Here is a 26,691-nt window from a genome sequence, read left to right on the forward strand (position 1 = left end):
CAAAGATTTTTTTTTTTAAGTAAAATTTGTAAACCACGAGTGATGGTACACACTGTGATCCCAACACTCAGAAGGCTAAGGTAGGAGGGTGATATGAGTGCAAGGCCAAAAAAGAAATAGAAAGAAGACAGATTGTTGGTTTGACTTTTTCTGTGTTTTGAGACAAGGTTTTGCTACATATATAGGCTGGCAGTGCACTGCTTGCCTTCCTGCTTCAGCCTCCCAAGTGATGAATTACAAATGTGCACCACCATGCCCAGCTGAGATTTCTGTTAAGAAGTGGTTTGTTAGAATGAGTAAATCTTCTGAATTACAGCACCATGTTCACTTGGGCCTAGCCTGGACCCATCATGAACAAAGAGCTGCTTCTCTCCAGTTTCAGGGGCTGTAGAGTTTCCAAATTTCAGATAAACCAGAGGCAACAGTAAAGAGTAAAGGGCTCTCTAGAACAGTGTGTGTTCTCCCATGTCCCGGAGCCCGGTAAGCAGCAGAGCTTGTAATGAGCTTGCTGATGTGATCAAGAAACTTGATTGTTTATGGGGAGTAGTGTGAGAAGATGGTGATCCTAATTAAAAGGTGGTGAAATGGGGTTATTACTGCAGGTTACAAATCTAGGATCTTTGAGAACATAGCTGGTGTTCAATTTTCCTTTCCTTTCTTTCTTTCATTCTTTCTCTTCCCTCCCTTCCTCTGCCAGCTTCCCTCCCTCCCTCCCTTCTTTTAAACTGGGGCTCTCACGACTTGGTATGATGCTCAGGTTGTTTGGTCCTGCGGTCCTCCAGCCTGAGACTCTTGAGCATTTAGGATTACAGTCATGAGCCACAACACTTGGCGATATTTTCTTGAATTCGTTTTTAACTACCCAAGCTTTAAAAACTCAAAACCTAACGGGGTGTTGTGGCACATTGCTGGTTTATAGCTCCAGGCTTAGGCAGTTGGACATTGCTGCTAGTTCGAAGCAAGCCTGCGGGGCTTTCTCATGAACATCCTGTCCCGCCTCATCATGAAGCAGGTGTGGCAGGGCGTCGACCAGCGGCTGCACCGGGAGCCCACCTTTAGGCAGTTGGACATTGCTGCTAGTTCGAAGCAAGCCTGCGGGGCTTTCTCATGAACATCCTGTCCCGCCTCATCATGAAGCAGGTGTGGCAGGGCTTCACCAAGTGCTGACAGCAGGGCACCAAACCCCAGGGCTTTCAGGTCATCTTGCAGCTGCCGCCCCAGCCTCTGGGGAGCCGTCTTTGACAAGTGCCCCAAGCTGCGAGAACCCCTGCTGGCCCACAGCGCTCCTTCACGCCTCACCAGCAAGCACACGTTCCCTTCCCCATTGTGATCATCTTGGAGGCCAATGGCAAGCAGGAGTCAGAGGTCAAGGAAGCACCTGCCGGCCCACTGGAAGAGGACGACCTGGAGCCCCTGGCTCTGGCCCCAGCCCCAGCCCCCCTCTCACCCACTCAGGACCTCATAGGCCTGCGGCTGGCCCAGGAGAAAGCTTTAAAGTGCCAACTGGAGGAGGAACAGAAGCTGAAACCTAGGGTGTGGTAGCCCCTTCCCCAGCCTCTGCCTGGCCCGGCCCGGCCCTTCCCCCGACAAAGGAGATTTCTGGGAGGAGGCGCCCGAGTGCGAGACTCCGGCCATGTTCATCAGCATGGATGAGGACGTGAGTCTCACTGAGGCCACACTCCAGGACTCGTCTCGCGGGGCCTCTGCCCAAGGAGGCAGCAGCAGCAGGCAGGTTGATCGCGAAGGAGGAGCGGAGCCCACAGACCCTGGCCCCTGCGGGGGAAGACGCTGCCATGAAGATGCCCAGCCCAGCAGCCGAGGAAACCAGGGACCCTGAGATCAAGGGGAACAGTTGACTGCCTGGGAGAGGATGGCGGGGAGGGGGTCTCTGGCCAGCAGGGCTTTGTCTTAAAAGTAAATAAGGGAAATGGTTCTCTGGAGGAAAAGAAAAGTGAGTTCAGGGTCAATCTGAACTACGCAATGAGACTGTCTACACAAAATAACAAAAGACAACTAGATGATGAACGAACATTCTTCCTAAAGATTAGAATCTGTAAAAAAAAATCTTACACAAGGCTGCTATGACCACACTTTTTAAAATAAAGCCAAGTGCTGCTTATCTAGCATTTTCCCCATAAGTCATGGCTAGAGTTTCTGGTTTAAGCTGGTTTTTAAGGGGAGAGGAAGAAGCTCTTGTAAAGAATAAGATGAAAGTTGTAACAGTATGAATTCTGGATTTGCACAGTCGCAATGAATCAACCCTAGAAGGGGGAATTTGATATTAGTTTAAGGAATCAGCAGACATGTTTCCTGGGAGCTGGGGGGAATTAGAATTGGGTTGCTAATGGAAGAGGCTCTGTCATTCCAAAATGTATAAATCTGAATTTCATCTGTGGCTTCAAAGCAGAGGTCTGGCATTGCATAGTAGTTCATCAGCATATCGAGTCTCCCAAAGTGTTTTTGCCCAAATTACGTATTCAATCAAGATCTCCAGGGCCGGGGATTTAGCTCAGCAGTTCGGTGGCCTGCTTTGCAAGCGCAAGGATCTGAGTTCAACACCCGGTACCAAAAAAATAAATAAATAAAAGATCTCCATCCACCCTATACTGTGAATTGGACCCAGAAGACACTCAGCCAATGAACTGCATTCTCAGCCTTTTAATGTTCTGAGACAGTTTCACTAAATTGGACAAGCTGGCCTTGAATTTGTGATCCTCCTGCCTCAGACTCAAGAGTAGCGCAGGTTATGAGCATGTGTCAACTGTGCCCAACTCCATCAAAGTGCTTTGCTTATGAAATAGTCCCTGGGTGGGTAAGAGTGGCCTCCAGAAGGCGGTTATCTGTCTTTGAAGGTCGATTAGTCATCCAGGTGTGACATTTCCACATTGTTCCTCTGATGTGTCATCTGACATTTGTCTGTCTTCCCTCCCACAGCGAGAAGGCATCTCCATTCACATTGGCCAGGCTGGTGTCCAGATTGGCAATGCCTGCTGGGAGCTCTACTGCCTGGAACATGGCATCCAGCCTGATGGGCAGATGGCAAGTGACAAGAGCATTGTGGGAGGAGATGACTCCTTCAGCACCTTCTCAGTGAGACTGGTGCTGGGAAACTTGTGCCTAGGACAGTGTTTGTGGACCTGGAACCCACAGTCGTTGGTGAGTGCACCTCAGAAACCCACAGGATTTCTCAGGGTGCTGGGACATGAGATGTGCCCTGAGGGCCCTGTTGAGGTGCAGATTTTTAGTCACGGATGGTGGGTTTCTTTTCCTCTTCCAGATGAAGTGTGCACTGGTACCTACCGCCACCTCTTCCGCCCTGAACAGCTCATCACAGGCAAGGAAGATGCTGCCAATAACTATGCCCGTGGGCACTACACCATTGGCAGGGAGATCATTGACCTAGTCTTAGAGCAAATTCGGAAACTGGTGAGCACAGCACTTTAAATATTTTACAGTGGGGGTACAGTTTTCTCTTGCAGATTTTTTATATTGTTTTTGTTTTTCGAGATGAGATCTCACTGTGAAGTCCAGCCTGGCCTTAAATTTATTGTGTGGCCCAGGCAGAAGTCCTCCTGCCTCAGCATTGTCAGTGCTAGGATTACAGGTGGGAGCCACCTGGCTGGTCAAACTATGAGACTCATCCCGTGCAATTAATTGGGCTACTCTCAACATTAAATGGCCTCCTAAACCTTATGGTTCTGGGTTATGGCAAAACTGTCAGCAAGAGCACATACCCTTGCTATTTCTGTGTGTTTTACACAGAAGATTTGGGCAGTTGTGCTAATTCCTTTAGTGAGGGCAATTTATCTGGTGTCAAGATGAGAGATGAGAACCCTTAAAAGCATCACCAACATTTAAGACCAGTGAGCCTCCTTGCTTTGAGCTGAGACCCCACCCATTTTGTAGTCATTTTAGTTACACTAAGTAGACACTCTTATGTGTAACTAATTGATCAAATTTGTTTTTTTAAAAAACATCTCTTCCTGTGCCTTATGCTAATAAAACTCAGGGCTGGGTCCAAGTGATAACACTTCCAGCATGTGAAAGTGTAGGGTCTGTCCTCAGCCCACCACACACACACACACACACACACACACACACAAATTCAGAGCACAAACAGCCAAAAGTGAAGACTCCCAGTAAAGCAAAAAGTGAAAAGTATTTAGAAGCTTTCTTAGGACAGAAACAATTAGCAGCCATTGAAATTTTGAAGCTTTGATGTACAGTCACAGAAAAGTAGTGCTCAGATTTTATTAGGGCAGTGAGCTGGCTCTGTGGCAGAAAAGTCTCAGGCAACTTTATTCACATCAGGATAGTTGGTACATGTGGTGTTTGGATCATTTTGATTAAGAGCTTGGCGATCTCATAACCTGCTCCCTATGCTTGTGTTCAGCTTGTAAGTAATTAATCAAAAATCGAGTGTCAAAGCTTGGGTACAGCATCATGTCAGGAAAATCACACACAAAGCCTGGCCACAACTGATCCATGCTAAAAAGAATGGCCTTGCATCGTTCTTGGCTTCATACTTTCTTCAGATATTTATCACAGGCTTCCCAGAAAAAAATGCAACAATAGTTCCTACCCTGGCAAATCAAGCTTTAGCTGAAAGTACTGACTTGGAAATCAGGGACTTGCTTTTAGAATCAAATATAATAAAAGGCATGTAGGGTTGAGAGGTGATAATCATCGAATGCCAAAACAATTACAGTTGTCCTTGGTGCTTTCACTGTGTTCCCAAAATACTTCATAGATATAGTTGTAGATAGGGAGTCTGCCCATTTCACTGAGTGTGGACCCATGAGACAAGTGCACTGAAGGATCACTAGGGAAGGTCAACAGATTTCCAAGTGCCTTTGAGAATAGAGGGTTGTCACCAAAATACTTTGTTTTTAAAGCTCAAAATTCATCGTTCGATTGAGTAGCAGTTTGTTAGCTAGAATAGCCTTGCTTAGTGGTAGAGAATTCCAGAGATGTGAGGTTTTTTGAAATTCTGTCAGTAGATCACCTCTCCCAAATGCCACAGCCAGTGTCGCATCCAGCGCTTGTAAGACCAAGTACTATTATGAATATGAATTTAATTCTCAACCTGCTCTGCACAAGGGGGAGGGGCACAGCAAGATCACCACACACTGCAAAACATGGGTCCCGTATGATTCCAGGCCAGGTGAGCACAACCTGAAAAAATGAAAGTTCTTCCTAAGATAGTCTTTTTAGAAGATTCCTGTGCTTTCCAGGAGTTAACACAAAAAGTGGTTTTTTTTCTTTTTTAATAATGTAGCACTTTCAAGCTCTTAAACTGCTTTCTTAGCAAATGCTCTTTAAATAATATTCAATCTGTATAGTTATAGATATATTAGAAGTCTATTGCAGTTTTCACCAGATGTCTCAACCTAAAATTAACTCTCCTTTGGCAAGCTGACCAGTGCTCAGGTCTAAAGGCCCTCTTAATTTTCTACAACTTTGGCAGGGGAACTGGCTCTGCGTTCACCTCCCTGCTGAGAGAACTTCTCTCTGTCTCTCTGTTGACAATGGCAAGAAGTCCAAGCTGGAGTTCTCCATTTACCCAGCCCCCTGGGTTTCCACCGCTGTAGTTGAGCCCTACAACTCCATCCTCACCACCCATGCCACCCTAGAGCACTCTGATTGTGCCATTATGGTAGACTGTGAGGCTGTCTATGACATCTGTCATAGATACCTTGATATTGGGAGCCCAAACTACACTAACCTGAGCCACCTTATGAGCCAGATTGTGTCGTCCATCACTGCTTCCCTCAGATTTGATGGAGCCCTGAATGTTGGTCTGACAATTCCAGAACAACCTGGTACCCTATCCACGCATTCACTACCCTCTGTCCCCTTATGCCCCTGTCATCTCTGCTGAGAAAGCCTACCATGAGCAGCTTTCTGTAGCAGAGCTCACCAATGTCTGCTTTGAGCCAACCAACTTGATGGTGAAATGTGACCCTCGCCATGGTAAATACATGGCTTGCTACCTCCTTTACCATGGTGATGTGATCCCCAAAGGTGTCAGTGCTTCCATTGCCACCATCAAGACCAAGCATACCATCCACTTTGCCGACTGGTGTCCCACCAGCTTCAAGGTGGGCGTTAATTACCAGCCTCCCACTGTGGCTCCTGGCGGAGACCTGGCCAAGGTACAGTGCGCTGTGTGGTTGCTGAGCAACACTACAGCCATTGCTGAGGCCTGGACTCACCTGGACCACAAGTTTGATCTGGTGTACACCAAGCATGCCTTTGTTCACTGGTATATGGGTGAGGGAATGGAGGAAGGGGAATTTTCTGAGGACCGGGAGGACATGGCTGCCCTAGAGAAGGATTATGAAGAGATTGGAACAGATTGTGCTGATGGAGAGGAAGAGGGTGAAGAGTATTTGTCTGCTACAAATTTACACTCCAGTATTATACATTTTTTTTCCTATTCTGTGGAATTTAAGCCCTATACGGTCAATAAATTTTGCATTTTATATGTCAACTTGGCTTCTGAATCACTGTAGATATTCTACCCACTAAAACCAATTGAGATGGTACATGAGGCTCCGGATTTTTCTTTCACTGTGATTAAACCCAGGGCTTTTGCACTATATTATGTCCCCAACCTTTAAAACAATTCTTTTTTTTTTGTAGGGGACAGAATAGGCTCCCCATTTCTTCCTTTTTCTTTCTTTTTTTTTTTAGTTTATTGGTACATTTTAGCTATACAGTACAATTACATTCATTATTGGGATCTTGTACTTTACAGGAAAGGTCTTGGTTCTCATTTTTCCCCTTGTCCCTGCCCTCCCTTCACCCCCCTTCCCTCCCCCTTTACAAACACTTCATTTCCATTTTTTCATTTTCTCATATTTTTTTCTTTTCTCTTATTAGCTTTCCCCTACCCTTCCCACTTTGAGTATATACTCCTAAGTGAAATACATAAGTCACATGTGTATAAATACTGAGTAGTTTCTCTGTGTAAATAAACTATAATAGTACATAAGATCCTAACGATATAATTGACAAAAATATTATTTTAAAATATTGAGACAAGGTCTTGATATGTCACTGTTGGAGACTGAACCCAGGAGGCACTAGGCTATACCCTAAGCCCTTTTCCTTTTCAAGACGATGCAATCTCATTAAGTTGCCCAGGCTGGTCTTAAACTGTTAGCCTCCTGCACAGGCTTCCTAACTAGCTGAGATTACAGGTGGGCATCACTATAACTAGCTACCTAAGGATTATTCATTTCAAGTACCTGTGTGCAATCCTCTGTTTACTGATTTGTTCATTTAGAATTGGATTGATGAGAAGTGACAACATTACTTTGTAGCTCAGATATACTCAGTCAGTACCTGAACTAAAATATAGATGAGAATGACCTGTAGATATTACAGTACAGACTCTAATTTTCTCAGTCTAGGATGGGCTTCAAACACATTTTGTTGATCGCTATAACAATGCGAGAAGGTCTTGTTAATGTTGCCTATTCTAGGGTTATGGAATATGAAATACTGTACTAAAGATGTTACTATTTAGAGAAAGCAGAGCTAGCTGACAGAAAAACAATAGTCACAGCTTGATATGGCATTGGCACTTGACCCAATGTGTTATGGAGAATATTAGAAGTGCAGAAAATTGAATGTGTGTAGGAGAGACTGGAGCGTGGAGAGTTCCCTGATTTGAGCCTAAGACTAAGCACCTGTTGGGAGCAGTGTGATTTTGAGGGCAGAAGGGTAATGTGTGGATGTGGCCAGCCTGAGAGTTTGGTAATAGCAATTAGAGTACCAGTGTTGAGGTCTGGAAGGGTGAATAAGGTATGGCAAAGGACAGTGAGTGAAAGGGACCAGTGTTGATGTTTGGCTGCTTCCTGTGTGGGAATGACAGTGGCTGGGGACACGGGGTAGGGTGCAGAGTTGAGTGGTGTTCACCCTTGCTCTATGACTTTCCGTATTCCTGTTACCTGGTTACTATGTCTCCCACTGGTGTTTTTTGTACCTCTTCCCATCAAAACGGAGCTGGTGATGTAGCTCAGCACACCCTGTGTTCAATCACAAGTACGACCAAAAACATTATTGCAGTTGTTCCACAAATAATTACACCAATGAACACAACATGGAAAACTTTTACAGCCAGGGATCATCTATGTGTGCAGGACATTTTTCATAGTTTTCCTGTGAGAACATCTGGCTTTTCTGCCCTTGAGCAAACCCAGACCCCTGCTGAGCCCCATCGCTAAGCACGTAGTTATCTGTTGTTGCTGATCAGATGGACCGGGCTGTGCCTGCAGATGGGGGCAGGAGGAGAGGTTGAGATGTAAACTTTAGAGAGGTGGCTAGCCCACCAGAGGGGTTCCAGGAGTATCCCCTAGCCCGGCAGATCTGCTAGCCACAAGGCAAACATCGTTACATGTACGAGGAGCATGCACGTCCTTCAGCTGCAGCTGAGTGACACCCCAGTACCTCTGAAAGGGTGTGATGAGTGTGTGCACGTGCATGTTTTTCTTTTATCTCTGTGTAGTTGAAGTTGGCCTTCTCAAACTTCTTGATCATCCTCCTGCTTCAGAATCACCAGTGCTGGGGCTATAGGCAAGTGCCCACACACCTGGCTAAGAGGGCCCTTTCTCTCTCTCTCTCTCTCTCTCTCTCTCTGTCCACCTCCCCTTCTTTCATTGAGTTTATTGGTACATTTTATGTATAAAGAACAATTACATTCATCAGTGGGATCTTGTACCTTTACATGACATATCTTGGTTCTTATTTTTCCCCCATACCCCTGCCCTCCCTTCACCCCTCCACCCTTTCCTATTTATAAAGACTTTGTTCCATTTTTTCCCTTTTATAGTATTTTTTTCTTTTCCCTTCCTTTTTTTCCTCTACCCTTTCCGCTTGCCTTACTCTTTAGCACTTTTCTTCCTATTTCACATAATTGATGATACAATTTGGATCTTATTTACACTTTTAGTTTTTCACACCAGAGAAGCTACTTGGTATTTATGCCTGTGTCCTATTTATTTCACTTAAGAGTATGGACTCAATATGCATCCATTTAGCTATTGAAAGGGAATAGCAATGCTCAACAAGTAGGCCACACACACCCGCACACCGAGAGGTCCAACAGGAGACTTTATTCAGGAGGGCAGTGCAGAGAGAGAGAGAGAGAGAGAGAGAGGGAGCAGAACAGAGAGAAAGAGAGAGTAAGGAAGTGTTGGCTTATTTATAGGTTTAGGGTTGGGTATCACGTATCTATAGCATGTAACCTATCACAAGCCACAATGCCTTTTAAGGAGGGAGCCGTGCAGAAGCTTTAGGTTTCAATTCTATATGCTGACGTGGTCTTGGGGAAAAGGAAACTTAGGGTAGGGTATGGTTATGGGAAGAACCGGAAGCATGGCCCATAATGGTGGCATCGAATGTCTAACAGCTATAAATGACTCTAGTTTCTCATTCTTTATTTTATAGAAAAATCACATATTCTTTATCCAGTCTCCAGCTGATGGGAAGAGGGCCATGTCTCTAAGCCAGAGTTTACCAAGCAGAGTGCTCTGAGAATGGCACTGGGAATGTCCACAGGTGATCCCTTCAGAATAACCTGGATGCCCTGAAAGCCTTGGTCAGGAGCAGCCCCCTCTCATGTTTTCAGTGAACCTTACTGATGAGAATTATTTCATAATTGTACCAAGATGTGAAAAGTGCCAGAAAGCTTTCGCAGACATAATGGTGAGAGGTGAGAGTATTTTAGACAGGTAAGCTAGTTAGAAAATATTACAAGGCAGTTAGGCAGAGCTAAGCCCTCACAACATAAGGTAACTGTGGCCTGAGGTTCATTCACTGAAGTCCAGGATTGTAAAAGAACAACTATAGCCACATTCTTCCCCTAGGGATAGACAGCAGTGATTGTTATTCTAAATAAGTATCACTCACTTTGGGTAGGGACCAGAACCTCCCTAGCCCATTCCTTTTTTGTTTTATTTTATTTTTAAGGCAATATTTTAATTTCTATAAACTGATCTCTAGAAATCACACTGGTAAATGCATTTTAAATATCTCAAGAACTTTGTCTTATCTCCCAACAAAACAAATAGTCCATAAAGGGAGGGGGGACACTATCCATATTTTATAATTTTACATTCTTAGAGATGCCTAAGTACAGAAGCAGCACATACCTTGCAGTTTTTAATGAGGAGATTAAAAAAGCAACTGAAAACCTAAATTCCAGGCTCAATCTTACAGCTTTGGGCCGTTCAAGAATAATTACAAGTTGAATAGCAAGGACTTGTAGAATCTCTCACAAGACAGAACTCAGTCTTCAGGGCTGAGTAACCCAAAGCCAGAGCTCATCCTGGCCCAGCCAGAGTTAGTCTCTGAAAGGGACCCCACCTCAGGCTTACAGGTTTGAGCCTGCACAGGAAAGCGGTCTGGCATCCCTTCTGCAGTCCTCACACTCTGTGGTGTCCACGAGGGCTCTCCGCGAGAGTACTCACAGTAGTGATCAGGCCAGCAGGAATTCAAGCTCTTAACTGACTACCAATGTTTTACACAACTGGTCTGCAAGGAAGAGTGAGCTTTTTAATCCAATCACTTGCAAATAAATAAGTAAGACACCAACATGGTATTTATCTGTACAAGATGAAAATCTTTAGAGAATTTTGTACATGTGTCATGTGGAGTATTTTTATTCCTAAATTATACTTTGCAAGGTATTTGACAATGTACAAAAAATACCTAGTTGTAGGTGGTGACTGTTTTGTATTATACTTTATTTACAAAATATTACCGCATGATAAGTACTTTTTAAAAAATCAGCATTGATTCTATAAAGGCCATGAGGATAATTTCTTCAGCCTATGGAACATGCATTAGTACCAGTGCTCCTAGATTTGTTACTGAAAACTAAAATCTGACTGAAATGCCTGAATGTGGTTTCTACTTCTAATGAGATAATCATTGCAAAGCACAATAAGCAATCTAATTGTTGGCAGGCAACAGTGGAAGACCAAAGCAGTCTCTTAACCTCTATAAGAGATGTACGTGAGGCGTCCAATTACATCCTGCTACTTGTACCACCCTATGCAAAGGAGACACCAGGTCATCCTGTGATGCCAAAAGTGGTCCTCTGGAAAAACAAGACTGGTAGGGAGGGTGAGTAAGAAATGGCTGTTGGTAGTGAAAATGGCTTCATTTCTTTAAACTTTTTCCTTTGCCTTCTTTGGACTCCTTGTACTTTTCTGCTTTTTAGGGCTTTGAAGATTTTGTCTTTTTCTTTACCATAGCATCAATCTCTATAGCATCTTAGTCTTTGTCGTCAGACAGGGAATCATCTTACAACTCTTCATTGTATTCAGAATCCAGTATCGGGCCTGTATTGGATCGTGGTGTCTTACCTGAAGTGAATATAGGTGAGGTTGGCCTCATTATTTTAAACTCTTGTGAAGGTCAGTTTCACCTTGGGATTCAGTTTGGAAAGGGGAGTGAGTTTACCACCCCAGCTGCTAATTTCCTTGATATTCTCAAAGTCTTCTTTCATCAAATAATGTGTCCGAAAGTGTGACCACATCTTGCACTCCTTCTACCTCTTATAAAGTCAAGGGCTGGACAAGTGTGTCTCGTATGTGTGAGAGGTAATCTGTGTTCACAGTTCTTTTGCTGGCGTAAATTCTAAGACTCATGTGTAGTGGTAGGTCCTGTGCGATTTGGTAATATTTTCCTGTTGATGAGTACTTCCCCAGCCAGCTTGGGAAGGTGGGAGCTGAGGCATGTACCTCCTCATCAACTCTCTGGAAGAACACTGGTGTAAGTGGCCTGAGTGGGCAGAAGACTCCAGTTCTGCTTGCTCCGGATCTGGCTGTCCACTCGGTCACCATCACATGTGCTATCTGCTATTCATCTTAAGAGAATCACATGCTTTTCATGTCACCCACGTCAGCTATAGGATTTACAGGGGGATAGTTCTCCTAGACAAAGAGAGGCAAAATCAAATAGTCATGAAAAAAACATCCAATTTGTACATCAGTGACATAGGAGCAGTCACCACTCCACCAGCAAATGCTTTCTGGGCAACTGAAAGGGCCCAGTTTGATAACCTTCTTGTTCTAATAAGAATCTGTCAGCCTGGTCATAGGTTAGTACCTTACTTTGTGAACACTGCACACGCAGATTGTAGATCACCTGTCTCATATCTTGATGGGCCCCCAAAATTATTTCATCCAAACATGGAGGGGGAATATTTAAACCCTCTTTAAATGTAATAGACATCATTGCACTCTTAATGTGTTCAACTCAAGATCTTGAAAAATAAAATTGAAACAATAATAAAACAAAGAGTGAATCTTAGCCTGATTTCCATTATTATAATGGGAATTTTAGTATGTTTTATTGGGCCAAGTAGTTCCTGATCCCCTCTCCTGTCCTCAGTGCCGGCCATCCTGTCCACTTCATCCATGACAAGACCATGCTTCACTCTTACTAAAATAGCTGCTCTCTAGCCTGTTCCTCCCAGAAAATTCTTATTCATTCCATATATGTTTGCTATGTGATCCCCATTTAATCAACACTACCTAAGTGACTATATGTGTTATTATCTTATGAGTTAATCATAGTTTTGTCCCAACTTATGATTTCCCATTGGATCAATATTGCCTAAGGGACTATACTTGTAATCTTATTAGTTGACTATAGTTTTATGTTCCTCACCTTGTGGCTTTGCTCAATAAAACACCTTTGAGAAGTGCGGTAAATGGGCAACCCACTTCCTGGTTCTCCTTCTGTCTCTCTCAGAAGCTATCTTTCCCCCAATAAATTGTTCCTACACTAAACCTATTAGGCAATTGATCATGTTAAAGTATGCTGTGACGCCGCCTCACAGGCTGCGTTCTCCTGGTACCTCTTGGCCCCTAAAATGACCTCATGCCCTTATCTCTGGTTTCCCTCCCCCCCAAGGCCACAGTGGTCCAGGAAAGTTGAAACCTGTGTCTGCAGGACTGGGCCCATAAAAGCAATCTGGCCTGTGATAGGTTAAAAGTAGCTCACCCCTCATAAATAAGCAATAGCCCACCCCAAAACTGATAAAAGGACCTTCCTTTCTTTGTTCCTCTCTCTCCTTCTACTTCTTCTTCCTCCTCTCTCTCTCTTCTCCCACCCCTTGAATAAAATCTCCAGTAGGACCTCTCAGTGTATGTGCGGCCTAGTTGTTGAGCGTCACTGTTCCCTTTCAAAACCCCCATTGTTTCCAGAATTATTTGATTTTAGAGAACATGAACTTGGCAATTTGTTTATCTAACAGGTTGGACTTAATAATATTTCCCTTCAATTATTTAGATTTTTGGAGATCCTATATCGTATGCTCTATATCATTTGGAGTTCTTCCACTGAGATAATTGGATGGAGGTAAAAGTTTGCTTTTGCATCTTAAATTTGGAAATTGGGATTGCATTAATTGCTTAGATAATCAAAATGGGCTTAAATTTTATTCTTTATGTATTAAATTTTGGTCAGTTGCTTGTTTTCTTATGATACATTGTCTTTTGTTAAAATAATGGTAAATTTATACTTTACATTGGACTAGTTCCTAACTTTATTTTGGTGCTCCTTGATTGACCCATTTCATCCTTTTGACTGTTGTGGTTTATCTAACAACAGTGTTAGGAAAAATAGCATTAGAGTGCCTCCCAGTGGACTTTGATGTAAAATTCTGTTAAATGGGCTTTTTTTTTTAATGAAATTTGGTTTATATTTAAGAAATATGAATAAATCTCATGGGAGTTCATCCACCAGTTAAAAGATGATAGGTCATTGGCCACTCTTAAGACTTGAGGGACACGTTTCACTGTTCTGATTCAAAGCTTCTCTATACTCTAAAGAAAATGTTAGGCCTGTTCTTTCTGTTTCATTTTTGGGCTGATCTTCTGGTGAAGAAGTAATTTTAGCTCTTGAAATTCCCCATTCTTACCTTTCCAGGTAGAGACTGAGGACTCAGGAACAAGTTGTCTTCAATAACTCACCATGAGCAAAAGAAGAAAAGACCTCCTTTCCTGGTCTCTTTTCTGATCTTTCCCTGCCACTTTAGATTTTCCTTATAGAGACATGTAAAATTAGAGAAATGAAGGATTTCTCATAAGTTTAAGGAAAAACCCACACCCCCATCTCATTTTTATTATTTATGCATGCAGGGAGGAAAATACTTCACTAAAAAGTTGTGGATAAAACCTTTACTGTTAACTTGTAAAATGTAATGATTTTTTTTGGGGGGGGTATATGGCTTAGGTTTTAATATGAACTTTTTCACTCTGCTAGTGAGTTAAAAATTCCCCTTAAGATCGTCTCCAACTCCTTGGGAGTTAATTTTAAAATCACCTTTTAGTCAGACCACCCCTCCTTCCAGGAACTCAGGCTAAGGCAATTTGCAAAAACTGTTTTGTCCTACACATAGGAAAATACCAATCAGCTAGGGACTTGCACTGGTGTTTTCATATGCTAACTAGAATGAAAAGAGATTTTAGTTAGCCTTTCCCTTCATGTGTGCATAGGAAACTGATAAATGTGTCTCACCAACTTGTGAATTGTGACTGCTAGGAAATGAATACAACTTTAATCTGTAAAGCTTCAGAGAGACAGAAGTTTTAGATTAAACCTTTAGTAAAGTGTAGCTTTGTCTCGCTACTAAGGAAGTTTGCATAGGTGATTAGGTAACTATCACAGGTACGGGGGGGGGGGCTTTTTCACAGGTGCAATTCCTTTGAGCCACCTTTTCCTTCTAGAAATGATCTCCTTTACAAGATGGAAAGTATTGCCTTTTAATCTATTTGCCTCAATCTCTCAAAGAATTAGAAAGTAGTGGTTTAGATATCTTGATTATTGGTTTTGCTAAGCAATTCTTCCTTCTTTCAAACATGGTCAGTTAGGGCTAAAATCACTTGCAATATGTGCTTTGGGATATCTATGCGACATGAGCATGAGTTTCCTGGGAAGAAAGGATCATGCACTGATAAAAGGGTAGGTAGTTCAGTCTGATTTTTCCTTTTGTGTCTCTCCAGATGGCAGCCACCTGTCCTAGAGTGGAATCAACTTGGGGGATGCCTTGAGGGCACAGGATCAAGTAGAAATTATGTGACTCCATTCTCTCTCTTGGATTTCTTCTGGGAAACTCCATGTCAAAATCAGACCTCCTATCCACCTTACTCAGAAAGATTATTTATTCATTAAACCCTTTTTTATTCAAACATGCTACTGGGAAAATACATTTCCTCAATGCAAACTATTCAGAACACGATTTTCTGGTAGCACAGTCGTTCACCTGTATTTCATTATACACCTGCACGTTACTGGCCTCTATTTACTTCCATAGCATATCCTCTCCAGCCAAGTCTTTCTTTTGAGTTCTAACCTTTGTTAACGAGATCTAACTAATGTGTATCACTCTAGAACAATCTGATTTCTAGTAAGATATTTGTCTTTGAAAAACTTTTAGAAACTCCTAAATATACTTGTATACTTCCATTAAACCAGAAGTGACCAGATACAATATTTTTTTCATGTTTATGTGGCTATCTGTATTCATAGTGGGTCTGTCTTATACATGGTTATTCTCCAACACAACACTAAAACTTTGACTCAGATTCAGCACCCACAACTCCTCATTATACCATATGGAATAAAAACAACAAAACAACAACAACAAAACTAGAGGAAGTTGTTGGGAGCCATTGTATATGATTATGGGGGAAAATCGTGCAATTAAATTATGATTAGGGCCTAGTTTTCCTGTCTACAGGTCCCCTGATACTGTGATAGTCCAGGGCAGGGGATATCCTGGGAGGAACCAAATCTTTATTTGCATAGTTCCTCTTTGTTCTTGGATCCTCACAGTACCCTCTGAGTCAATTGCTAGTTTTGTTTTACTGATGTTCTAAATAAAGGTATGGCAAGCTCCAGGTCTGGGGTTTTTGCCACTCAGAGCAGCAAGGATCAGGACAAAAGCTCAGCTTCTATAAGTATCATCTGTCTATATATTAATTAATTCTCCTTGTGCCATCATGGCTCGCAGGAGACTAGGACCTGATACAGAGGTTCTAGTAACATTAATCTCTGTACTTTCTCCCTGGCTCCTTCCCACAGGCAGCCTGTATCCTTAAATGCTGGAGCCAGCTGGGCCTTGCCCCAGACCCTTTGAATCCAGGGCTTGTATGGAGAAAGCCTATGTCCTCCCAGGCCACTCCGAGGAGAGGGAGTGAGGATTGATGAGCCCTCTGATACCTGCGATCCCATGAATACTAGGCACCCTCAGTCCCCAGGGACAGGAGACAGGACAGAAGCAGTGCCCTAGCCCAGGTCCTCCCAGGGTGACTGCTTGAGGCCTTGTGTCACTCAGAGCACACTCAGGAACAGCCTGGCCTCCATTGCTCCTGCCTAAGGCCAGGAGCCAAAGCAACAGCAAGAAGAAATGAGATGGATTCCCTCCCGCCAGTCATTCTTGGGCCAGGGAAGCTACCCAAAGGGGAGGCCCAGAAGAAACCCCCCAAATAATAGACTTAGATGGTAGCCTTGTCCCAGCTCCCTCTGTAAACATATTGTAAGTTCTAAAAGTAAATGATTAAACTGCAGGGGCTGACTTCTTAACTGCCAGTGCTCTTCCAGTTAGAGTAAGCATAGTAAATGCCCTACTAAATTGACTATTAACCATCCCCACCTTGTTTAGAGACTATTTACCCTCCCCACCATCCTCTCTCAGATGCGTGACTCAGTCACCAGTTTTTTGTTTCTTATGAATTGAAATCTAATAATCAGTATTAACATCTCATTAATATACATTCAGGGAAAATAGGAAAAAAGGGATGACACAAAGTAATAATGCATAAAAATAAATAGCTTAAGTCTATGTGCTTGAAAATGTGTAAGACAAAATTGACTCAGAAAAAGAAATTGAGGGCCAAGGATTTAGCTCAGTGGTACTGCTGCCTCCCTCGCAAGAAAGAAATTGATACACCCATAAGTGGCTCTTTGAAGCCAATGAAAAGCAATAGCATAGATCTGTGAATCTCCTTGACAGGTAAAAACACAGGATGAGCTCCAGATTCATCCAGACCCTTCTCCTAGTGACTTGCAAGAAGACCAAGCCAAAGCAAGAAGCATTTGTTGGGAAGGGCACCGAAACAGAATCTACAGTTCAAAGTTGCTAGGGCTTCTAGAATGCAAGGAGGAAAGGTTAACAATATAGCAAGTGCAGGAAGTAAACTTCTCCACTTGTTAGGAAAGTTTCCTTGAGATTTTGGCTAAATCCAAAATGTGTAAGTGAAAACTGATTCAGATAACATCATAGGTTGTTTGACAGAAAGTATGTGCTGAAAACTAAAGAGCTTAGTGAAGCTCAAAGACTTAGTGAAGATTCTAGATATTAACATTGGAGAAATATAAGAACTCAGCTAAAGAAATCATGAGTAAAAAAGGTTAAAGTTGAAGGTTCTATATTTCTTGATTTTAAATTCTATTAAAAACTGCTGTAATCAAAATAATGTGGTGTTAGTGTAACAATAGATAAATAAACCAATAGTATAGAATATCCCAGGAATAAACCCATGCATCCATTATGAAATGATCTTGAGCAAGAGTAAAAAATCTTCATAATGAGGAAAGGTTAGTCTCTTCAGTAAACGCACTGGGAAAGCTAGAAATCCACATGCAAATATAGGAAAATAGTATCCTTATCTTGCATCAAAAATTTATATGAAATGGATTAAATATTTAAATGTACACCTGAAAATACAAAAATTCTAAAAGAAAATGAAGGAAAATTTCAATGATGTTGGATTTAGCAAAATTTTTAAATATGACAAAGCACAGGCAACAAGAGGAAATATTTTTTTAAAGTGGAAAATCATTAAAATATAAGTTTTTAGGACTGGAGATGTAGCTTAGAGGTAGAGCACTTAGCTAGCATGCAAAAAGCCCAGGGTTCAATCCCCAGGGTTGAACACAAGTTCTTGCAGAACAAATGAAGCAATCAAGAAAATGAGGAGATAATCCAAATAATGGGAGGAAACATTTAAAAATATATGTAACTAAGGGGTTAATATCCAAACTATATAACAAATTCTTATTATTTAATCTGAAAATGAATTAAACAGAAAAGTAACCCAATTTATAAAGAAAATGTAATATTTATGTATAATGGAGTACTACTCTGCCATAAAGAAGGATAAGCTTGAGTAATTTGTAGGAAAATGGATGTACCTAGACACTATAATTTAAATAAAATAAACCAGACACACAAACTTAAGTATTACATGATTTTGAGAAACACAAAATATGAATAAATTACAAAATAAGAGTTTAATTGGAAACAAGAAGATAGATATTTTACAAAAGGGAAGAGTACCAAGAGATGGAGGGAGGGAGTGAAAGGGAAGGGAAGAAGATGAAAAAAGAATTAAATGTTTTATAGACATGTACCAATTCCCCATGATGAATATAATCATTATGTATTGCAGATATGTACTAATAAAACTGAACAAAATAAAAATGGGCAATAGCATTGGATAAACACTTTTCTGAAGACTAGCAGTTTTGACAGGTACATAAAAATATCCCACATCACCAATCATCAGTAAAATGCAAATCAAAACCACCTGTTGAATGACTATTATCAAAAGATTAAAATATAATTAGTTTTTATAAAAATGCAAAAAAAGAAAGGAAAAACTGTGTGAATTGTTGATGAGAATATAAAATGGTGTTTCCACTCCAGAAAATAGGACACAAGTTTCTCAAGAAATAATACTGAACTACCATATGATAGATAATCGCAGCTCAAGGTGTCAAATCATTATCTCAAAATGATATCTAAACTCTCATTTTCATTGCAACATTATTCACAATTGCCATGATATGGACATAAGGTAAGTGTCTGTTGATGGATGAGTAGATAGAAACACACACACATGCACACACTCAGGTGGAAATCATTCAGCGTTTAGAAAGAAGATACCATGTTGCAACAACATGTATGTAACTGCAAGAAATGATACAAAATGAAATAAGCTAAATACATCACAATATCACTTATACATTGAAACTAAAAAAAGTAAAACTAATAAAAACAAAGAGTAGACCTCAATATGCATCCATTTTCCTGTGAATGACTCTAGTTTCTCATCCTTTGTGGCTGAGTAGTATTCCATTTTATAGAAAACCACATCTTCTATGAGAACCAAGATCTGTCATGTACATGTACAAGATCCCAATGATAAATTTAACTGTACCATATACTTAAAAAATACCAATAAAGTTAGTGGAAAAAAAAAGATTTACTTCCAGAAAAAAACAAAAAGAGTAGAAACATGTTTAACAGAATGAGAAACTTATGTATGAGGGGGTAGGTATTTTGGTCAGAGGGGACAAGCTTGAGAATCATGACTGCAATTAAAAATACTTCATTGTATACATGAAATATACAAAGGGAAGAGACCTAAAATATTTGCATCACAAATATACACAGAAATAAATATATGAGGCAATGAATCCAATAACTAATTTGTGGTAATCATTTTATTATATATATGTGTGTGTGTGTGTGTGTGTGTGTGTGTGTGTGCGCGCGTATGTGTGTGTGTGCATTAAAATCTCACATTATACACCTGAACTATATATTATTTTTATTTGCTAAATATATCTCCATAAAGCCAACAAAATATAATATCCATCATTTTCTGAAGAAATTTTCAAAACATTATTAAAAATCAAAATGAAAACAAATTTCTAATGAATAAGAAAATGTTATTTTCATTTATATGAAGATATATCATTAAAATGACAATTTTTAGCTGGGTGTAGAGGCACATGCCTATAATCTCAGCAGTCAGGAGGCTGAGGCAAGAGTATTGCTGCAAGTTTGAGGCCACCCGGGGTTACATAGTGAGTTTATTGCCAGCTTAAACTACAAAGGGAGACCCTGCCTCAAAAAACCAAAACCAAAACAAAACAAAAAAACAAGACTTACTTATTGTTTAAAAACTAACCCACTTATTCAATGCAGTTTCAATTAAATTCTGTGAAGGGCTTTGGATTTTTCATAGAATCTAAAAAACATGGCAAAATTTCCTTATCGTATGTTAAGATTTGTAATAAAACTATGGGAATAAACACTTCAGTACTACATTTACACAATAGACAAATAGACATGGCAACCATTAGAAGACTAAATAATATTTAAGAATTTGATATATAAAAGAATCTTTATTGGGGCTGTGGATGTATCTCAGTGGCATCACGCCTTCTTGGCAAGCACAAGGTCCTGAGTTCAATCCCATTACTGGGAAAAAATAAAAGAATCTTTATTAACCAACAGAACAGATAACACATAATAGACTATATGATATCCAAATGAAACAACCCATTATAACTTTAAAAAGCCATTGTAAGGAAAAGCTATAACCTTATTACAGTTGTTAACTTGCCTTTTTTTTTTTTTTTTTTTTTTTTTTTTTGGCATGGGGGATCAAACTCAGGACCTAGCTCTTTTGAGGCAGGCAGCAGAACACTGAGATAAAGCCCTGGCACTTAACCTGCCTTCTTAGCAGATAAACATGAATAGAATAACTCCTTAAGTTGTATAAATATAAATATCAGCATACAAAATATGTTTAAATAAGAAAGCATGTACAAAGTATTGAGGAATTAGCCCATGAGTATAAACAGTTAATTAACAATAGAGAATAGTGAAGTGATTAATAAACATAAAGAAAATTTCCTTTTACTAATCATTTGTAAAAGCAAATTTAAGAACATTAAGTATATATGTACATATAAGATCATACATATAACATTAAATTTTTAAGGATATGAAATATTAGTAAAAGTGTGAAAAAATAAGAATTTTCATTCACTCAGATAACAATTCCAAGAACAACTAACGAAGCTGGAAGCGACATATTTCAAGTGGAAGAGAACTGTGGAGATTTATCTACAGGGTAATGAACATAGACATCAAATATAGAAGACTCAGAAAATAGTAAAGTGCTTTACAGATATTTTTAAAAGCTACATAAATATTGCATGGATAATTATTCCTCTATCATGTATTTTCTGTATTTATTCCTTCGATTACATGGATGCTCAAGTAGAGAAGAATATTTATGAATTTGTGTGTGTGTGTGTGTGTGTGTGTGTGTGTGTGTATATATGTTTTTTTGTTTGTTTGTTTTTGTTTTTTTTGTACCTGGGATTGAACTCGGGTCCTTGCGCTTGCAAGGCAGGCCACCGAACCGCTGAGCTAAATCCCCGGCCCTAATTTGTATAATTTTGATCATATGACTTCATCTGTTAGAAAACAAAAGCAAAAGCATCGTATCAGATGTCCTTCCTGGGTCAGTATATTCTGTATGTCACAGTCCATAAAAGAGGACTGCAGAGACATGGAGAATATCTGTATGCATTAAAGAAGTGAAGCTTAAATGAGAGGCAAAGTGACATTCTACAAAGCATTTGGCTAAAAGAGTTTTCCACTTGTACATATCTCAGCTTTATTGTAGCAAGCAAACAGTATGGAATTAATGTGGGGAAACTGAAACTCTCACCTAAGAACAGTATGAGCAAAACTAGAAGTGGTCAACTTGATGTCAGCAGAAACCACTGTGACCAGGTAGAGAGAGCATTCCGGCCCAAAGTGCATGTGAGTGCCTTTTGATCTGTAGGAACTGTAAAATGCTATGGTGTCTAATCATTCTCTTGTGGCGTCTTTCTGCAGATGTCTCTTCTGTAGATTTTGCTGATAATGTAAGTATAAATCACCAGGTTTGCCTCAAATAAAGCAGACAGTCTTTTGTCTCCACTCTGCCTAGAGTGTCTCTCCTTTTCAATCCTCACCCTCTCCTTCAGTTACTGTTCGACTAGTGGGAGCTGGTCCCCCACAAATTAATAACCAAAGATCATGACCTTCCAGGCTTGATGAGTCCAGAGATGTTTGCTTTGCTGATATTTTAGATTTCAGTATGATATTTTGTTGTTACAAAGGAGTACAATACAAACAGATGAGTATTAGCTAAAATTCATTCATACTTACATTATTCTAAAAAATACAGCTCAAGGTTTCTTAGGTAAGAGATTGAATGGTGATAATCAGAGACATGGTATCCCAGTTTTCAATTCTATATTTATTCCAGAAATAATGTAGACAAAAATCAGTGGGTACTATAGAATTTAATTGCCTATCTCTGTTCTTGATCTATGTATTTAAACTTGGGACTATAGATTTAAGTAGAAGGCATAGCAGAAAGATTTGTGGACACATAAGCCCAATTGAGATATTTGACTGAAATATACTAATATAGTGATACATAAGTAACTTCAGTTAAAATGGAATTTCTGAACAATCTGCACTTACAACATGTATGTCTAATAAAGGATTTGTATAAAAATAAAGAAGAAATTATAATCTCAATATTACACATTTTATAGTATTATCCAGATTACTAGTGGGTTTTTTTGTTTGTTTGTTTGTTTGTTTTGGTTTGGCTTTTGGTTTTTTTTCTGGGACTGGGGATCAAAGTCAGGACCTTGCACTTGTGAGGCAGGTACACCACCACTGAGCTAAATCCCCAGCCCTTACTAATGATTTTTCAAGTTACTCATCTCCCATTAACTAATTATATTATTGCATTTGTACAGTTCTTTCTATCCTCCCTTTAAGACACACTTTATTTTTTGTCATTGTTTGTGATAATTCATCAAATATACTGTTTGATTTAGACCTTCATTTATTTTGCACTCGTAGGCCCATGTACATTTCTTTATAATGACAATAATCTCATTGTGAAATAAATATTTATTTCCACTTCTCTTCTTAGCAGAGAGTTGAGGTAAATTTTTATAATTAGATAGTATTTTATGGATACACAGAAAAAATATTTTTAATGAATATATGAAAAACAGAAGGTAAAAACCTTTGTGGTTAATGGAATGAGTAGATAGAATTGCAAATACTGAGAAAATTAGACAGCATATTACCTAAATTTAAAAGGTAATGTAAGATTAGTTTTAGTCTTAAATCATACAGGCTGAATAATAAATTTAAACATTTTTATATCAGATAAATTTTCTATCACTTTACATCAAGTTACATTGTTGCAGAAGGAATTGGTAAATGACCTGCACAGACACAAGGAGAAGGTAAAATAAAAAAGTTTACTTTGTTCGCAAAGGACTGGTCCGAACCAAAAGCTGTGCCAAGTTACCAACCCTGGGCTGGGTTGCAATCTGCCTTTTATAGGAGTTTTACAACCATGTCCTTATTTTAGGTGATAAAATATTCTAATCCTCACAGTTTCCATCATAAAATATGGTCACAAGACAGTTTCAACGTTAACTCAAATGTAGCAACTTTCTTTCAGGATGTTTATTTTTAGCTAAAGAGGGGGGCCCAGAATTTGGAAGGCAGGACTGGTGACATTTCATCTGATCATCTTAATAGCTGTGTTGTTTACAGAAAGTTTTATGGTTCAGGGACTGTTAATCTTATCTTGAACATTTGGTCTCATCCTGGGATGCAGCTAAGCACCTCTGGCATTTGTTAATTTTAAATTAGGGCTACGTGCCTTTAAGCTTCATGGGTGAAACCTCAGGTGTTTTGTTAAACAAGCAAAGCAAAGCAAATTACAGAAGCAAAAGACAGCAGTTATTTTATTCTATATTTTCTTTAACATTTTGTACATTTCAGACTACTTATAGAAGTACTAGCAACATATGTGTTATATATATATAAAACATATATATGTCATAGACAGTGTTTCAATATGAAGATTTATTTACTCAAAACATGTGAAGGTGGGCCCAAAAATTAGGATCTCTGAGACCAAAGCAACCACTGAAAACATTGTTCTTATCTATAATGAGACTAAGTGGTAAGTGAACAAGAGAACATTTACTCAAATCAATAACAAGTAACACACTGATTTATTTACAGTGACAACAATTAGAGGTAGTATGGTCTTTAGAATTATCTCGAACAGTCTGACTTACCCTTAGTGTTTGCTAATGGAGACTTAAGTAAACATTTTGAAAAAATGGATTTATATTGGACTTATGTAATTTGGGTCTATATGGATTAAACACAGATGTCTGAAATGTAGTTATAGAACCACTTCAATCCAGCAAAATATTTTTTTCTTCCTTTAGATGATCTGTATTTTTCTGTGGCCACTGTTTCCAAAGATGAATTACCTATTCAAGATTGTTATCTTTAAGCCTATCTTGCCTTGAATGTTTTCATAGACACGGCAAATTTAAATCTCATCTTAAATTTGATTACTTATATTTCCCTTCCAAACACTGTATGGAAGCCTGCGTCTTTATTTATATTTATCTTTCTGTACAGTAAACTCCATTATAGCTCTGGTTTGCTCTACTGCCATATGTGGTAAAGCAATCAGGTCACCTCATATTCAAAGATATGTAATTACCTTTTATGGGTGACTGGCCACAAATTTAATAGAATTTACATGAATGCTCTGCACAGTTCCCTATAGAGAATGGTCATGGCCCATCAATTGCCTAGAAGTACATCGAATTGTCATGCTCTGCTGTGCATTTCTTTTTTCATAAAAATCAATAATTCTCTCTGAGGAATCTTGGATTTGAGTTTGCATCTATTTAAGCAATAACTGTCTGGGTAGTAGCATTATGCAAAGAGATAAACAGTTTCTGAATCAATCTACGACTCTATTACTACTCTTGTTTATTGATTTTTTGCCATTTATTTTCCTATTAAGTCAGAACCAAAATAAAAAAGATAATAATTATTATAATAATGTTCCCAGAACAGATTTATGCTCATGTCAATGATTTAGAGAAGTAAAATGCATTTGATCAATGTAACTCCTTTTGCTCTTTTAAAATTTTTATGTTTCATATATAGCAAATAAATATATCACACACAATTAGAAGTGCCAACATTTTATTCTCTACCATGAACCCAGAGCACATTGCCCAGGAGATCCAGAACAACTGGGGCTATACTCAAGGAAGCAATAGTCCAACATGAACATTTCTCCCTGGTCAAAGACTATTGTTGAAAAGCTGGGTTAAATACCAACTACTTTACTAAGCATTGCCTATAGCATTTTTATTTTTTAATTTTTTGGTACCAGGGATCAAATGCTGGGCCTTGCACTTGTGAAGCAGGTGGCAGAACCACAGAGCTAAATCTCTGAAATGCCTACAACAGTTTAATATGTTAATATTTATCTGGAGAAACAGTATGAAGAAAGGCACAGAAGTAACCGAATTTATATTCTTTAGAAAAGGCCTTTCATTAAAGTGGATCAGGAAAACATATGATTATAATAGATAACATAAAATGTAAAGGAAGCATACCATGAATGACATATAATATACACACAAATGAGAACTCTCAAAATGTCTTTTTAATTTACCTGGGCAATGAATACCTCAAGACTCTCACTCTTATAGATTGGCTATGTGCTCCTATTTCCTTTGTGTTTATTTAATTTCATCATAATTTCTTTTGCGATTCAATTGATTTTGCACCTTTATTCCTCTTTTTTACTTTATTATTCCTGGAGAAGATTGAATTTTGCAGGCAGAATTGGATATATTAAGAATTTTTTAATTAAAGGAAGACAAATAAGCAAACATCAAAACTTTTATTTTGATTAAGGCATCATTTTACTTTAAAAAGTTCTGAACTGCAAAGGAGAGTTATTCTATTACTTTATTTTTTTCTGCATAAAAATATTTTTAGAATGTTACCAAGATGTCAATTTGATGCAGGTTTCCTGATTTCACTTTGGATTACAGCTCTCATCTTTCCTGTGGCCTGCGAGAGTGTGTGAAGTAAGTGCTTGCCACATTCGTTTTCTAGCTACATCATCCTTCTTTGTTGAGGTCAACTTCTTTGAGCAATTTATCTGATACCAATAACACATCTGTTCTCATTCTGTTGTCCACACCATTCTATGTTTATTCTTTTTAATAAACACCAGTGTGTAATTGATTCTTACATTATTTAAATGATTACTGCATTCTACTAAAATATAAGACCCATAATGGTAGACAATATTTTATTCATACATGGTTTTGAAAAATATTTTCTGTAATAATGCTATAACATTATCCAACCCTGTTTTTTCTTCAAAGATTATAATTTCTAATGTTGTAATAAAAAAGTATTTATATTTTTTATTTTCCTATAATAATCTTCCTTTTCTTCATCGATTTGAGGCCCAGTTTCTATTAAATCTGATGTAAAATCCCAAATATATCTAAACTGATACTGACACCAAGAAATGAAGAGACCATCAAGAAGGACTTCTTAAAAGTCTTCTTAAAAGACCTGACCTTTTGCAATATAAAAAAGAGTTTCGCTTTCATCTCAAGGTCTCTAAGTTTGACAGCAATTTTCTCTACCTGTCACTTATCTTTGTCTCCTAATAAATTAAGTTATTGCTGTGACTGCTGGAGACTATCATCTTTTCTCCTTTGTAAGCATATATCAGATCAAGATTTTTTAAAACTAGTTTTGCTTTGACCTTTGGGAGATAACATATTTTAAGAAGTCCTTGTGTGGAGAGGTACAGCATTTTCCTTGCTAGTGAATTCATAATAAAATATTGATGTTTGCTTTCTTACCTCTTGTTAGAATTTTTAAAAATTAATTTTACAAAACTTTTGCAATGTGTAAAGAAAAAAGCT

At 39.1% G+C, this 26,691-nt stretch overlaps 2 pseudogenes; one reads left to right on the forward strand and one right to left on the reverse strand.

Annotated features, from left to right (window-relative positions):
* Nucleotides 1-465: 465 nt before the first annotated feature.
* Nucleotides 466-1,856, forward strand: LOC104854418 (annotated as a pseudogene).
* A 6,066-nt stretch (nt 1,857-7,922) lies between these two features.
* Nucleotides 7,923-26,691, reverse strand: part of LOC104854416 — a 68,649-nt pseudogene continuing 49,880 nt past the window's right edge.

The sequence above is a fragment of the Fukomys damarensis genome, unplaced genomic scaffold (genome assembly GCF_012274545.1).
Source record: "Fukomys damarensis isolate Sample0158 unplaced genomic scaffold, DMR_v1.0_HiC HiC_scaffold_36, whole genome shotgun sequence".
Lineage (NCBI taxonomy): Eukaryota > Metazoa > Chordata > Mammalia > Rodentia > Bathyergidae > Fukomys > Fukomys damarensis.